Raw genomic sequence first — 15,503 nt, forward strand, 5'->3', positions numbered from 1 at the left:
GGCCATACGGTTTATACGACGCTGCATGATTTTTTATACATGCTTGTCAGACCGAAAATTGCTCAAAAACGTGATGTTGTGTACAATGTCTATGCAAATGGAGTTTTCTCCCCTCATTCAAAAAGATATGATTATTTTCAATTTCATTGGCTGAAATCAATTAATTTCAGCATAATTATGCTTGAAATTGGTTCTGTCATAAATTTTGGAAAAAAAAATGATAAAAATGGTCAAAAAAAAAGAAATACATTAAAAAAATTATAGTACAATACAATACATAAGAAATTAATTTTGATATCAGGTTTTTTTCAAAGACATTGTTAGGAATGCTAAAAAGAATGTTATCACCAAAAATTAGGAATCTAGGAGCTATATTTTCTGATTTAGAGCAAAATGTATGATTATAAAGGGGATGGCTTGTAACTGATCAGTGGGAATCAGTGGGAATGCTGGGGGATGATTGTTCCAATTCATGTGGGATTCATTTAAGAGTACATTATATATCTACATGTATTGTTGTGTGAAAATTATTTGCTTCAGAATGGTCTCATATTCAAGTAATGCGCAGTTTAATACCCCGTCACTGTACAGGCATGCTAGCCTGGAAACATTAAACTGCATATTACTTGAATATGAGACCATTCTGAAGCAAATGATTTTCACACAACAATAGATATATAATGTACTCATAAATGAATCCCACAAGAATTGGAAAAATCATCCCCCAGCATTCCCACTGATTCTCACAGATCAGTTACTAGCCATCCCCTTTAAGCATATATTACATCACAGAACAACCCAAAAAGCCCGGCCTGGTTAGGGTTAAAGGGTACCACCGCTTACCTGTCCTCCGTTGTCTCCTCTGTTATCGCCACCTTTTCCTGTGGGTGGCTTGCGGCCGCGGTAACGGCGCCGGTATGGGCGGCGCTGCTTCTTGCTATCGCCGTCCTTCTCTCCTCCCGCGTCGCCGTTCTGCCTGTCCTCGTCGCGATCCTCGTCTCCGCGGGACTGGGGACGCCGATAACCCTGGTTGTAGCGGTATCGGTTCTTGTACGGGCGGCGCCTGCGGTTCTCCTGCCTGTCACCATCCCTCTCTTCTGTATCACCGCCATCACCGTTCTGGAGGCACCATCAAAGAATTACGTATTATGATCTGTTTCACACGATTGCTATTAAAGCAAGCAATGGAGCAACCACAGGACCAACACTTTAACCCTTACTGTACTGGGCTATTTGGCTCCATGAAAATACTGGGGGGGGGGGGGGGGGGGGGGGGGGGGTGGGGGGCTGGGAGGCCCCCCCCCCATTGATCTCGGAAACGCAATGTCCGATCAACTTGAAAATTTGCATGCTGATAGATATTCGCGTGCTGAATCTGATGGTGTAATTTATTTTAATCAATTATGCAATTTTTTTTGCATAATTAGCTAATTAATTATTCATAATGCATATTTTATGTATTTGGGGGATATTTTCATAATTTCAGCCGAAACAAGTACAAAATTACATGAAAACTGTGTAATAATGAAGAATAATGTTTCCCAAATGTGAAATAAATCAGAGAGAAAAAAAAACGAGAAAAAAAACAACTTTTTTGTTATGTTTTGTATTGTTTTTATTTCTTATGTTTTCTATTGTTTTCTATTCCTTATGTGTATCATTGTTTCTAAACTTTGCCCAATTTATTTCAGAACAATATAGAAGCATGAACCAAGTGGAAAACCAATTCCTGAGCAAAATTTATAAAGTAAGACAAGCCATGGTCTATTGACAGTATGTAACTGTACACAAAATATACGCAGCTATTAGCCGTTTTAATGACATGCGCATACTAATTGGCCCAAAACACCCCCTAGGTAGGTCCGATATGGACAAATGTGGTATCAAAATGTGCGCAAGACTTCAGGGGAAAAAGTCTTGAAGCGAGAATCCGAAATTCCCAGCGGGTCGCGATGCAATCGCCAAAAGTATGGAGGGGGGGGGGGGGCCTCCCAGCCCCCCCCCCCCCCCCCCCCCCCCCCCAGTGCAGTTAGGGTTAAAGTCCCCACCTCCCCCCCCCCCCCCCTTGCACAGTTTATTGCCACTTGGTCTAATATCAGATGGTCTACTTCCCAGTTCGTCTAACACCACTACGGCTAAACCCATTTGGTCTACTATCAATTTCAACTAATGCCCGTTTGGTCTAATCCTTACTTGGTCTAATGTCTGGTTTGGCTAATTATCATTTTGTCTAATGACCAGATGGTCTAATTGCAATTTTGACCCCTTGGATTTTTTTTTTCCATTTTGTCTAATGAACTGCTATGGGTATTAGACGGATTGGGCATAGCCCATCTGCAAGTATATCAACCGGTAATGAGGCTAAGTGACAATCAGACTAAATGGTCATTAGACGAACTGGTTGTAGACAAAATGGGATTAGACCATGTGGGTTGAGACTAAATGGCTATTAGATGAAGTGGGAGTAGAACAAGTGACAGATCACCCCTTTTAAACTAGAGAATGAGGATAAAGGGCATTTTCAAAGGGCACAACTATTGCTGCCAGGGGATTTGAACCAGGAACTTTGTGATTGATGGCCCATGGCCCAATCCACATAGCTACAACAGATGATATTAGGATAGAAGCAATTACATGGTACTCTTTCTTGTGTAAGTAATATGCAAGTATAAAACCCCTTCATTTTTTTCCTCCTTCATTTCACGATCATTATCTTATAATAGTTGGTACCGTATTCAGACCAATGTTACAAAAGGTTGTGACCACAGCACATAGACGGTTTTCACACAGTGTGGAATTTTGATGTAAACATCTTTGTCGGTGGAATTTCACAATAGATATTCTCATATCACTATCATGTTCAATAGTACTGATAAACTCAGGTCTGATAGAAAGGCAGATGATATATCACTCTTTATGAAGAATGATTCAAAGAAAAAATATTCGAAAGTGATGTTTGTAAAAAAAAAAAAAAAAAGTAATTTGAATAGGGGATTAAGTTATACAGAAATTCCATAGCAGCACACTCCTTATCAGACTTCTTGCTCTGTAGTTCATCAGTTTAATTCAGTTACAAGTTTTTCATTATATATATTACCACCACATAAAAAAAAGCAAAACTGGATGTTCTAGTATTTCACAGCATAAATATTGGAAGTATCACCTTCGTAATGCTGTGTAAGAATTTTGTTTTGGATGAGATACTGTAAAATCTGAAATTTTACATGTGCATGAAATTTTTACAAATTTTCCAAGGAGATACCAGTCACAATAAGTTTTGTCTACACAGTGAACTGCATCTCAGTGGTACTTCATAAAAGTTTCATGCTGCGAAAAAGGCTGTTGGCTCCAATTCAATAAAAAAATCATGCCATGAATGTTTCTAGTTTTACAGTAGAGATACGTCTGAGTCACATCAGACCAAACTAGCCCTGGGCGCTGCGAGTTTTTTCCTCGTATCGTCTCCTCACCTGGTCACCGTCCGGGCTTCCTTGGCCCTCTCCTCGCTGGGGTCTGCGCCCCCTGTACCGACCTCGCCCGCGGTAACCGCCCCTTCCTCCGCGGTATGACCTTCGAGGCGGTGGGGCGCTGTTCTCCTCCGCCTCCTTCTCGTCCGACGCGCCCTCCTCTCCCTCGTCTCCCTGGGAGCCGCGGGGTCTGCGTCGGCGGGTAGTAACGGGGTCTGGGTCCACGGTAGCGGCGCTTGTCTGCCGCATACCTGCTGCCCTGGACTGGGGCACCGTCGGGGCCAGTGACACGGGCTGCCTCATTGCCCTGCACAGACAAAACCAGGAATCAAATGGCATATATTGATTACTATCAAAATCAAGCATTAATCATTTTAAAGCAAGTCTGTCACATTCTTGCAATTACCCTTTTCAGGAGTACATCATGCCCTTGCCAAATTGTAATGGGAAAAAACACAGAATCAATTCTCAATTTCATCCAATGTACAGCAACACAGAGAAATCTTACCTGACACACTTTCAAATTTACTGTGCTTATCCACTTATGTATTAACTCTAAATAGTTGGGTTAACTGGAGAATATTAGGGAAGAGGAAAAAAAGACACCAAGAATTTTATGTTCCATTGATTACAGTCATTTTTGAGAACGTATGTCCCTTTTGGAGCAAATTAGCTTTGCCAATTATTCATTCATTTCACTGCAATGGCTGAAAAATAGCAAATAGGAATTGAATGATTTTAAATTCTCATTATTATTATTCTCATATTATTGGTAATTTTAGAGTAATACATTATTGTAATACATCAAGTGAGTAAGATTTACCTTCACGCCCTCTACAACGTCAAACTCCACGACTTCGCCATCGCCAACACTTCGCTGGTACTTGCGTGGATTGTTTCGTACAATGGCCGACTGTGGAAACGACCAACATGAAAACAGAAATGAATGATGATACAACCCCGTACACGAGTGCACACTACCTAGCACTGAAACAATGCAGAAAACTGAATGCAATTCAATCAAAGCATGACATTCTAGTACTTCTCAAGTTGAAAAGACACATTTCTTTAATAAACAGTTTAGACACTTGTTCATTTCGGGGGGGGGGGGGGGGGGGGGGGGGGGTTACTTTTCAAAGCAATCCTGCATTTCAAAGAGCCAATATTGTGATACACTTTATGACTGAAAAAAAAATAGTGTGTGCTGTAAAACAGGTAACCTTTGCGTAATTTACCTTTCTCTCGGCCAATTTTCCTGCACTTCACTTTAAAATTCATAAATTCATGGCAAAGAAAATTTTTTGTAAAGTTATGCGCTCAAAAATATAAATTTGTATTCTATTTCTGTTCAGTAGTGCACAAAGCTCACGAACATCTCCATGTATCATTTATGGTACTCTGAAGAAACGTATGTGACAGTACATCACAAAACAAAAACAACAAGTCACACACACTGATTTTGTGTGACTGAAAATAGCTGAAATGGGCCAACCTAGCCATTCTTGACTTTCTCAGATTTTCTGAAAGAGCAAGTCTTCTTCATCATTATGGTAAAATTTGTAATCATAAAACAGGCAGGAAAGTGTGTTTTGTGTGATGATACTACTGCTTTGAAAGTTGGCATTAATTATGGACAAAATGTGTTGATAAGGCATGCTCAATTTCAGTTTAATCTGATAATCCCTTCATAGTTGTTACTCCACTGGTTTACATCCTGTTTTTTTGTCCCATTTATCGCACAGCCAGCACGACTTGGTAAAGATTGAGCACTTGAATAGACACTGTACTTCAGAGTCTCTTTTCTCAGTTCACACTTTTCCCCCGAGTGTGTGCTTTTTGCCAGTAGAAAGATAGGTCATGAGAGTCCATTTGATTTGAGTTATACATCATTTTCAAGCTTAAAGTCTGCTCTTTCTGAATATGCTTTAAACTAAAATTCCATGTCTGGCGACTTTTTGTTGTTGTTTTTTTATGCAGGGTCACATATGTTTGTCCTATTGCCTAATAGACATCACATACCCCATTCACACGGGACATCTAGAGCACTCCAGGAGCACTCCCGTAGCCCTCTAATTCTCTGTATGAACAGACAAGCAGGCCTTAAAGGTACATAGTCCCGGTAGTGTAGAGGGCGCTGTTGATGATACTGCCGATCACCGTTAGCATTGATACAAAGATTACCGAAATTGAGCTGTCATCAAGAGTAAAGTGCGTAGGTATTGCTAAGTAATGTTGCCTTTGTTGTCTTCTTTGCGCATAGCGCAGTCTGTAGTAATGCCAGGGAGTGTGCATATGCGCTTGTTATTATGACATCACAAGAGAAGTTTGCTAAAGCTGTCATCTCCCTCAGCCGAATCATGAGCCGAACTGTGATCGGACCACTGACTACAGTGAATCGGACTTCTTCGGACTCGGGGAAGCGGGCCAAAGCGTAAACGCTAAAGAGGAGTTGATAGCGTAGGTCTCTATAGGAAACTTGCGCAGTGCGCCCGCGTACACATTTGACTAAAATACCGGGACCATGCACCTCCTTAAAGTGCTGCAAATCTCTGCCCCTCTTGAGGCCTGGTTCAGGAGTGTCCCTGAAGCACTTTAAACCCTGCATCAATGTCTATGTCCCCTTCAGGCACTGTGCATGTGGTTTTGGCAAGCACTCCTGTGTCTTAAAGGGATCATATAGTTTTGGTTGAGACCTAATTTCAGGTTTCTAACATTTTTTTTTTGGTGAGATAATGAGAAACCTCTTATGAAATATGAAAGAGCATGTAATTATACGAGTAATTCAATGTTTATTTGATAAAAATTGGTTTTGAAATGGCCGAGATATCCAAAAAGGGTGATTCTCATGAAGTGTGGGACCCACTTTATTACGATCGCTTTGTTATTCTTTGTTTTTGGATGTTTCAGTCATTCTAAACCCGATTTTCATCAAATAAACTTTGAATTCCTCTTAAAATGGTGTGCTCTGTACTCCATCACAAGTGTTTTCTTTGTATCTCGCAAAAAGCTAAAAGCCCCATTCTTATCTCCACAAATTTATACCGTACCATCCCTTTAACTTTGTGTATACACTTTCTAAATGGGGTGTCGATCTCACATTTCAACCTACTGTACTTCAAAGATATCATATTCCCTGTGCCTAGCTCTTCATTGCCAGTTCACTGACTTACCTGATGGACAAACACATCCTCCTTCGTGTCGTCCCTGAAAATAGAGAGAGGAGACAAAAGATAAAGTATTGAGGTTACCTTTTCTCTTTCATATCTTTCAGTCATATCAGGGGGGTGTTTCATCAATATAGTCAGCCCTGACAAGTTGTCACCGCTGACTATATCAGTAAATCCTTGGTTTTGATTGGTTGAGACGCTCTTGTCACTGACTGTGAATACTATGGTAATTGTCAGTGACTGACAACTTGTCAACGCTGACAACTTTCGCGAAACGGTGCCCAGAAACATGTTTACATAAAATGTGTACTAGTGGTCCTGAGGGGTTTAATAAATGACTCATTCATATTCTTCAAATTTGTGTTCTGTTTCTGTACTGTGTTACAGTGAGTAACCTGATATAGAAAAGGTAATTATCATGGTTTCTAGGTCCTCATTATAACATGGTTCCTATATATTACGCACTCTATCACAAACCTTGCTTTTGACAGATGAAAAGCTATTTAACCTGGTAGATCGTTCTCATGACAACCAATACTAAACAAACAGTTGAAAAGTATAATATATAATAATCAGCTGACTTGCAGAATGCCTCATCACTAGTACACCTCCCTCAAGAAGGATACACTGTATTAAAGTTTAACTATACATGTATACAGCAGCACACCCACCCTAGTGGAAGACTAAGAATAAGCACTTGCCTGTTAATGAAGCCGTAGCCATTCTTGACGTTGAACCACTTGACGGTGCCCGATACCTTAGTGGCTAAAGGTGTACGGAAATTGAGACAAAAATCACAACCTTAAAAAAACAATTAGGACAAATTACTCATAGAAAGCCATGGGGCAAATATGTCTTTAAAACAAGCAACAAGGAAGAATAGGTTATATTTACGGCACTACATTTGCCTGCCCTATTAAGCATCAAACTAGAGTCAGTTAGACATAAAATACAAAAAGGCAGGGGGTGTCTCTCAAAGAATATCTCAAAGAATATCTCAGTTGTAAAGTTTATATCAACTCAAAATTATGGTATGCTGAGTGTGTCTTCAGCAACATTTTAATGTTCTAATGAAAATTAGAATTTTGGAGATGTATGGTACATGTACATGTATGTGCAGCAACTAAGGCCAAGTAAAAAAAGAAACCAGTTTCTCGTCCTCGCGCGCATCGATTTTGGCCGCCGCATCGATTTTTTTACTATTTACTATTTTCAAAATGGCGCTGAAAATACCAAGAAATTCATAATTCTCGTCCCAGCCCGCTCCCCGCCCGCATCGATTTTCAGTTGCCGCATCAACTTTTTTGATATTTACTATTTTTTCGGCCGCCGAAAAAAAAAAATCATGATTCACCTACCAATCGTGATTTCTAATTACGCCTTGCGTCCTCTACTTAGCTGTAGTACAGCTGTAGCTTCTGTAGTGCGTATGTAATAACGCATGCATTTCACACTGCGAGCTCGGCAAGAAGGAATGACCCACAAAGCAGTAGTTGGAGGGGCGGGCCTGGGCTGTGATGTACAGCGCACTCGGTACGTCGTGATGTAGACAGGACCTTCTGTACATTTCTCTCGTGCTGTCGTTGCCCGCTTCATGTGCTGCTAGATTGATTGCGCAATGTAACCACAAACCCCGTTATTACGAGATCCGTGGGACCGGCGATATTACCTCGTTATAACCGGTACCTCGTTATAACCATACTCATTAAAAACAAAGAAAAACATAAGCATGACGTCATATACCCATCCATGAAACTTAAACATATCCTTTGCGTTGTTATTACACAATTATTGAGCGTTATTATTGAGAGAATAAAGGGAGATTATTTGTGAATTAGACGAAGAAATAGAGGCTGAAATGATAAGTTAATTCTTTATTGTAATTCTTTTATGTTAAGCTTTTTCTAAACACCAGCGCAAATATGGGGGCAAATACTGTAGAGTAACATACAGGCCTTGTTTACCGTAACTTGCTAGGTATTTTTACGCTGTTGGTGCCCAGCGGGAATGCGATGATTTCATGAATCATTTCGGCTGTAATCTTGTACACATGTACAATGTATGATCGTTGCGCCCAAATGGATTAAAAATGCGTTCTTTATTTTCTTCCGAAAATCTCTTCGCGTTTTGTACGACCGTTCTTGAAAATATGTGACAGGATTGAATGTGGGAGGTTGTCATCCTGTTTACGCAAATCTGTACCAGATCTATTCAAACTAATAAATGCGTTTGTTTCTTTTTCTGATTTAGGTTAACATGCGTCATTCAACTTTTTTACGCTACTGTCACCTGGCGAGATTGCGATGATTTCAGAGTAACATACGTGCGTTGTTTACCGCTAACTTGCGAGGTGTTTTACGCTGTTGGTGCCCAGCGGGAATTCGATAATTTCATGAATCATTTGGCAGTAATTTTATACAATGTATGATCGTTGCGCTCGAAGGGATTAAAAATGCGTTCTTTATTTTCTTCCGAAAATCTCTTCGCGTTTAGTACATCCGTTCTTGAACTGTTGAATGCGTTTGTTTCTACAATGTATTTCCGAGCACCGATTAAGTAGGTTAACATGCATTATTTACGCTACTGTCCCCTGGCGAGATCGCGATGATTTCATTCATTATTTCGGCTTTAATCATACACACTCATATTTAAATTATCATTCGTTAAATGATGATGAACACATCCAGATCTATTCAAACTAATACATGCGTTTGTTTCTTTTTCTGAGCACCGATTAAGTAGGTTAACATGCGTTATTCAACTATTTTTACTCTCACCATCACCTGGCAGGATCGCGATGATTTCACTAATTATTTCTGCTTTGATCATACACACTCATATTGAAATCATCATTTGTTAAATGATAATGAACAAATCCAGATCTTTTCAAACTAATAAATGCGTTTGCTTCTTTTTCTGAACACCGATTAAAGTATAGGTTAACATGCGTTACTCGACTATTTTAACGCTACTGTCACCCGGCGGGATCGGGGCGATGATTTTATTATTTCGGCTTTAATCATCCAAACTCATATTTGCTCAAAACCAGCAAAAGAACTTGAAGTCGGAACTAAAATTGGAAAGGATATACTGATGAGTTGCACACGCATTCCAATTGTCCATTTTTGGTCAAATTTTATTGTCGCTACATGAAAAGTTTTTGAATGCGTTATCTATTTTTTTATCGTTGCGCTGTGGTCTGACCTCATATCACGCACGCGTTTCTCGCGAAAAAGAAAACCGAATGATTACATGTATGTTTTATAATTACTAGGAACATCGGAAGGTGTTCCTGTGTCTTATCGCGTGATTAAGAAGAAAACATGGAAGGAACGGTTCTCTGCAAAACGGGAAAAGACGTGGATAGCGAGATTTCGGTTTCCAATGTTTCATTTGTCGCGTGTTTGAAAGCGGCAATTTGGTCAAGAAATGGAACCTCGTTATATCCAATCAAATTGCTTATGTTTTTCTTTATCATGATTTACCAAAATTGTCCTTGTTATAACCGGAATCTCGTTATAACCGAACACGTTATAACCGATTCGTTCTGCCATTACATGCAAAGGAAAACGGGACCGACGCGATCACCTCGTTATTTACAGTTCCTCGTTTATATAACCGAACTCGTTATAACGGGGTTTCCCTGTAGTAGAGGAGACCAGCCAGCCAGCATAGCATGCGTTCTGGAGCTGAAAAAAAAAAATCGTGGAGTGATGGAGAGAACCGATCTCAAGCGCACATGTGCACAGCGAACGGCTTTAAATAGTGAATATAGTATTCAACTACTAGTATAGTTTATATTCTGTCTTTCAGTAAAAAGGAAATCAGGTGGTTGTTTCACAGGGTTGACAATTGGCAGTACTGTCTGCGGCATTTTAAATCCTTGAGCGAATAAGTTTTCATATGAGAAAAGATCTACCGGTAACTCAGTAAGTTTGTGTTGTGTTGAAAGGCAAAAATAATGCTATGCATTTCCAGAGATAATGGTTGGATTCATACATGTAGGTTCAACAAGTGATGCATAATGTGTATATTTTATGTTAAAAAACATGTTTTTTTTTCCATACCCTTGATATGACTGAATGTATACAGTCACAGTGTAGTTAAATTGGTATACTTGTCATGCATAAACAGCAATATACGCAGATTTGGTATTAAATTGTGCATCACTCAAATGATAAGTGGTTTATATCACACATATAAACACATATTACTTTCATTTTGACAATCCTCGAAAAAATAGTAAGATATCAAATAGTAAGGACCTCCCTCATCGCCTTGCTCAAAAAACCCGGACGAGAAACTACTTTCTTTTTACTTGGCCTAATGAAATAAGGGACAAACATTTTTTTTTTCTGTAAATTTTTATACAATTTGATTCTGACAACATTAAATAAAATTAAACACGTATCAAACCAAAGTCATACCTTAATTTCACATTAATCTTAAAGGGAACTCAAACCAAAAGAGGAATATGTGGATTGAGTGAAAACAGTAACATGTAAAAGACATCACTAGATCAGTGAAAGTTTGAGAAAAATCAAACAATCGATGCAAAGTTAGAATTTCAAAATTTTGGTGTTGGAACCGCTGGATGAGTAACATGAGGAGACTACTAACATTAGAGGTACAAATGTATGACGTACGAGTGGACAACAACATAAATCTAAAGAAAATCGCACAAACAGAAAATTCCACAAAAATTCACTTTTCTAGCATTATGGAAGAGCACTTGACTAACCGCTTTCAGAAAGCAGGGGGAATAATTGCTCCCTTTGTCAGTATCAAGTTGATGGAATGTGTAATTTTCATTTTTATTTTTACAGCCCCTACTTCACGCCAGCTCCATAAACAGAAGGGTATTTTGTGAAGCCAGATGTATAGTAAGTCTTCTACTCATCGACCACCTATTTAGACAGACCACCCTCGCGCAATGGCTTTCTCGCGTATAAAATAAAAAATATGCGTGGGACGGGGCACAATATGCTTGAACATTCAAACATGAATACAAATCAAGAAAAATTAGGGGGTACAGGTAAATAACCTGAGGAAAGAGGAAAAGGAATTGAAGAAAATCCTCATTAATTAGTAATATACGTACCGCTAATAATTGTTAAGACATATTTGCCCATTCACTGGATTTACATGCTTTTCAATGGGAAAACGGGCGGTCGATTAAAATGAGCTTACGCAAGTAGGTGTACAGTTAAAAATGTCACTCGTGTTTGTCACCGCGAACTACGCGCCGTACGGTACGAGTCAACAATCTGAGCCCGGGATAGGAATCTGCACTATAATGCAGTATTTTCTGCCTCGAGTGGGATGAGTATGAAATTAAGGTGAAAATGAGGGATATTTTCTAAGATACAGGGGATTCATTCAAAAAGTGGTTGATGCCTTACAGTTAGCCCTTGACAGGTGTTGTGTTCATCAACGTTTTATGTAAGATGAACAGTGTACACCCAACAATGTACAGTTAGGGTACCAGTTTTCCACATTTCCTTGTTTACCATCAATACTGCACCGTTTTACCTAGGAATTTCAATATGAAGTTGAGCTACAAAGGCCAAAAATAATACGCCTTGAGCGAATTCCCATTTGAATGCACTCGTGTTCAATTTTTAAGCGATTTCCGTCACGCCGTCGCTATCGTCAGATTTCGACACCCAGCATCATTTTTCGACACAATCACAGCGCGCATCACGCATAAATCACATGGCGCGTACAGTACGCGTGCACTTCATTATGGATGCAAACCAGCAATCATACCTGCGCAAGAACTTATTTCCTCTATAACGTGTCTTAATATGGGAATGTCGAAATCTGGTGCCACATTCTCAAACTCAAAGCCAACTCTTGAACTACAAGTTTGCTCATTTATCACGAATTCAGCCATGAAATTACTAAAGACGATTATGAAATCAAACATCAGGATTTGGCAAGCAAACTGATACTATAAGTAAGATAACCGGCATGGTTGAATTTCATTTTACGGCGATGTATACAAAATGCGTCATATTGTTTTGAACCCCTAAAAATGGCTGACATCTATTCAACATTTCTGCTGACACTGTGTTGCTTTTCTCCTAAATATTCTACCGTCGGATTATGATGACAAGTGACAAACGGTGTTTATACAAGACTAGAAATGTGATTGATAACTTGGTTGATTGTTGAAGTCAGACGTTTGTATTGAGTAGAGTGTCTAGATTTAATTCATAAGATTTAATGGTAATCATGTAGAAATGCACACCATGCACACCTACCATTTCCTTCCTTAATTTGTCGATAAAAACTTCTCGTGGCTATCAGAAATGTCAAGATGAACCATATCTGATGGTTTCATGAAATTTCATAGCCAATTACAGAAGAAAAGTAGCTAATTTTGACTCAAAAGTACGTTGATCGACGGCTGTATCAGCGTAGCATGATTGATGATCGATTATGGGGAAAAGCGATATAATGATGATGATCGATCGTTATAGTCTGTGATACAGCCGCTTGTTTGGTGTTTAACCACAATAATTACGTCGGCTTAACAGTAAAAAGTTTAAGAAAGAAAGTGATCTCGATGCGTCTGTTTTTTGTTGTTTTAGTTAATTTTCTCCTGCGTGCTGCGTTTGACTGTATACAAACATTGTATCTGTCAACTTATTTTGCTGACTGAATGATGGGAGGATAATGTGTGTACAAAACAATAAAAGATAATAAAATGGACCTTACTACGAAACAAAAGCAAATATTGGGGTTGCAGTTATTGTATACATAATTAATAAAATGAAATGGAATAATGAATAGCGTTACTATCATAAAAACAATAATTTATACTATAAATTGAACTTATCAATTAAAAACATAAATTTAATACCATTTACCATCACCAGAAACAAACAACAAATCCCCTTCGAATTCAACTTCCTCCTCATCTTCTTTTCTCTCTCTTTCTCTCTCTCCCTCCTTCTAATAGCCTTACTCTTTTCTTCCACTTTTCCTTCAACCTCATTCTTTTCCCTTCAACATTATTCAAATTAAATCATTAACTTTTGTCATGATAAAATTAATACTTGCCACAATTTCTAAAGGAAGGACGTCTAAATCCTGGTATGAATAATCTGTATCAATAATTTAAGTAGTGATAATCATGATAGTGGCAACGAAAAGAACGAGAAAAAATACGAAAATGAAAATAGATCTAGGGCCCACACGTATTGCACAAGTCGTGTTAATATTGTTAGTAAGCGGCTAATTAGAGACTACCAGAATCGATTATAATCGTTGACATCGTTCTCTGTGAAATCGATGCACTGCTTACTACGTCGGAACTATGCATTGATCGCGACCGACGTACTTTTCAACTCCGATTTCTCATTTTTCTTCCCTTTTCGGCTTTCTAATTCTATGAAAACTCTCTGATATGGTTGAATTTAGCATCTCCAAGAGCTGCACAAAATTTGATTGACAAACGGCGAAGCGAACGGTAGGTGTGCATTTCTACATGATTACCGATTTAATAAGATTAGATTCTATATCAAGTGATATGCTGGGTGTCGAAATCTGGGTCTTGTCGAAACTGGTGCACTAATGGTACATGTAAGTTTATTTGTAAATAACCTGTGGACTACAATGAAGGGCAATGCCAATGGGATCAGTCTGCCTTTCTTAAACCTTTGACTTTGTGGGGGCGACTGGTTTTTACCTTTTCTGCACTGACAATTGAGTGACACTAGCTGTCTACAAACAACACATCACAGACAAACATCACACACTGTCACAATGATGCAATTTTGGGTTATTAAGCAATTTCTTTGTTCTCATATTTCATACCTATTGGGGAGCATAATGGCATGTGCGTAATCGTGTAAAAACGTCACTGGCAAATATGTGACAGTGGCTGTTTAAAATTGAAGCATACTTCGAATTCCAACCGAGTGGAATCAGGCCTAGCTCTACTCGGTGGCCACGCTACGTGCAGAACATGTCCATTGGCAACAACGTGGCGGGGCGGCGTGAACTCCAGTACGAGTTCGCGAGAGTAAAGCTTTCCGCGTGTACCTTCGTGTGCCTCGAGTGTGGAACATGTACGCGCGTGCGTGTTTCGAACTCAAGATGGCTACACACAACCGCAGACTGGCAAGACGGATTGACAGCCAACATTAACATCACGATTACCACACTTTCCCGACTTCAAAACACCCTAAAAATCACACATCGTACCCAGAACTGTCTTCTCCGGGGCCTCGTTGGTCTGGGGCTGTTCTTCCTGGCCCTCGGACATCTTTCTGGATGGTGTTTTTCTCCCGGTGGAAAGGTTCCGTCTCGATCGCACAACGGTCTTCTTTGTGCTGATGAGATACCGGAAGAACATCTCAGACCATGACCAGGCCGCAGGCCAGCTACCGGATTGTGGGATTGCCCTGCGACACGCCCATGCCACATACCGCGCCTATTCGCGCCATGTACCCACCCTAGCAACCACGCATCTTCGCAATCCATTGTCAATGATTGATTGATTGCCCGTACCGTACATGGAAACAAGGCAAAAGAATATAAGGAAACAGAAAAGACAAAACTAAAGAAACTGAAAGACGAATACAGTGAATTTAAGGCTAAGTCTAGAAATACAAGGGGCGTTGTTGACATTCCGCCCTGAGAGATTTGGACCAAATCTGTGCATATTAAAGCCCAAACAAAGTTCTGGTACGCCTGCAAAAGTTGTCAAATTTCGCTCCCAAATGTGAACGTATGCTTAGGAAATGTGCAGGATAACGATGTTATGACAAGATATTCGATGGGTAACGACGAAAATGCGAAATATTAACCAAAAAGGTTCAGTCTCAGTACTTACCCGAACGGGGTCAGGCTAAACTCG

The 15,503-nt window shown here is 39.6% G+C and overlaps 1 pseudogene; it reads right to left on the reverse strand.

Annotated features, from left to right (window-relative positions):
• Nucleotides 1–773: 773 nt before the first annotated feature.
• On the reverse strand, nucleotides 774–14,972 carry LOC139714756 (uncharacterized; annotated as a pseudogene).
• Nucleotides 14,973–15,503: the final 531 nt, after the last annotated feature.

The sequence above is a fragment of the Diadema antillarum genome, unplaced genomic scaffold, assembly GCF_040938485.1.
Source record: "Diadema antillarum isolate AM-2024a unplaced genomic scaffold, OU_Dant_1.0 seq00002410_RagTag, whole genome shotgun sequence".
Taxonomy (NCBI): domain Eukaryota; kingdom Metazoa; phylum Echinodermata; class Echinoidea; order Diadematoida; family Diadematidae; genus Diadema; species Diadema antillarum.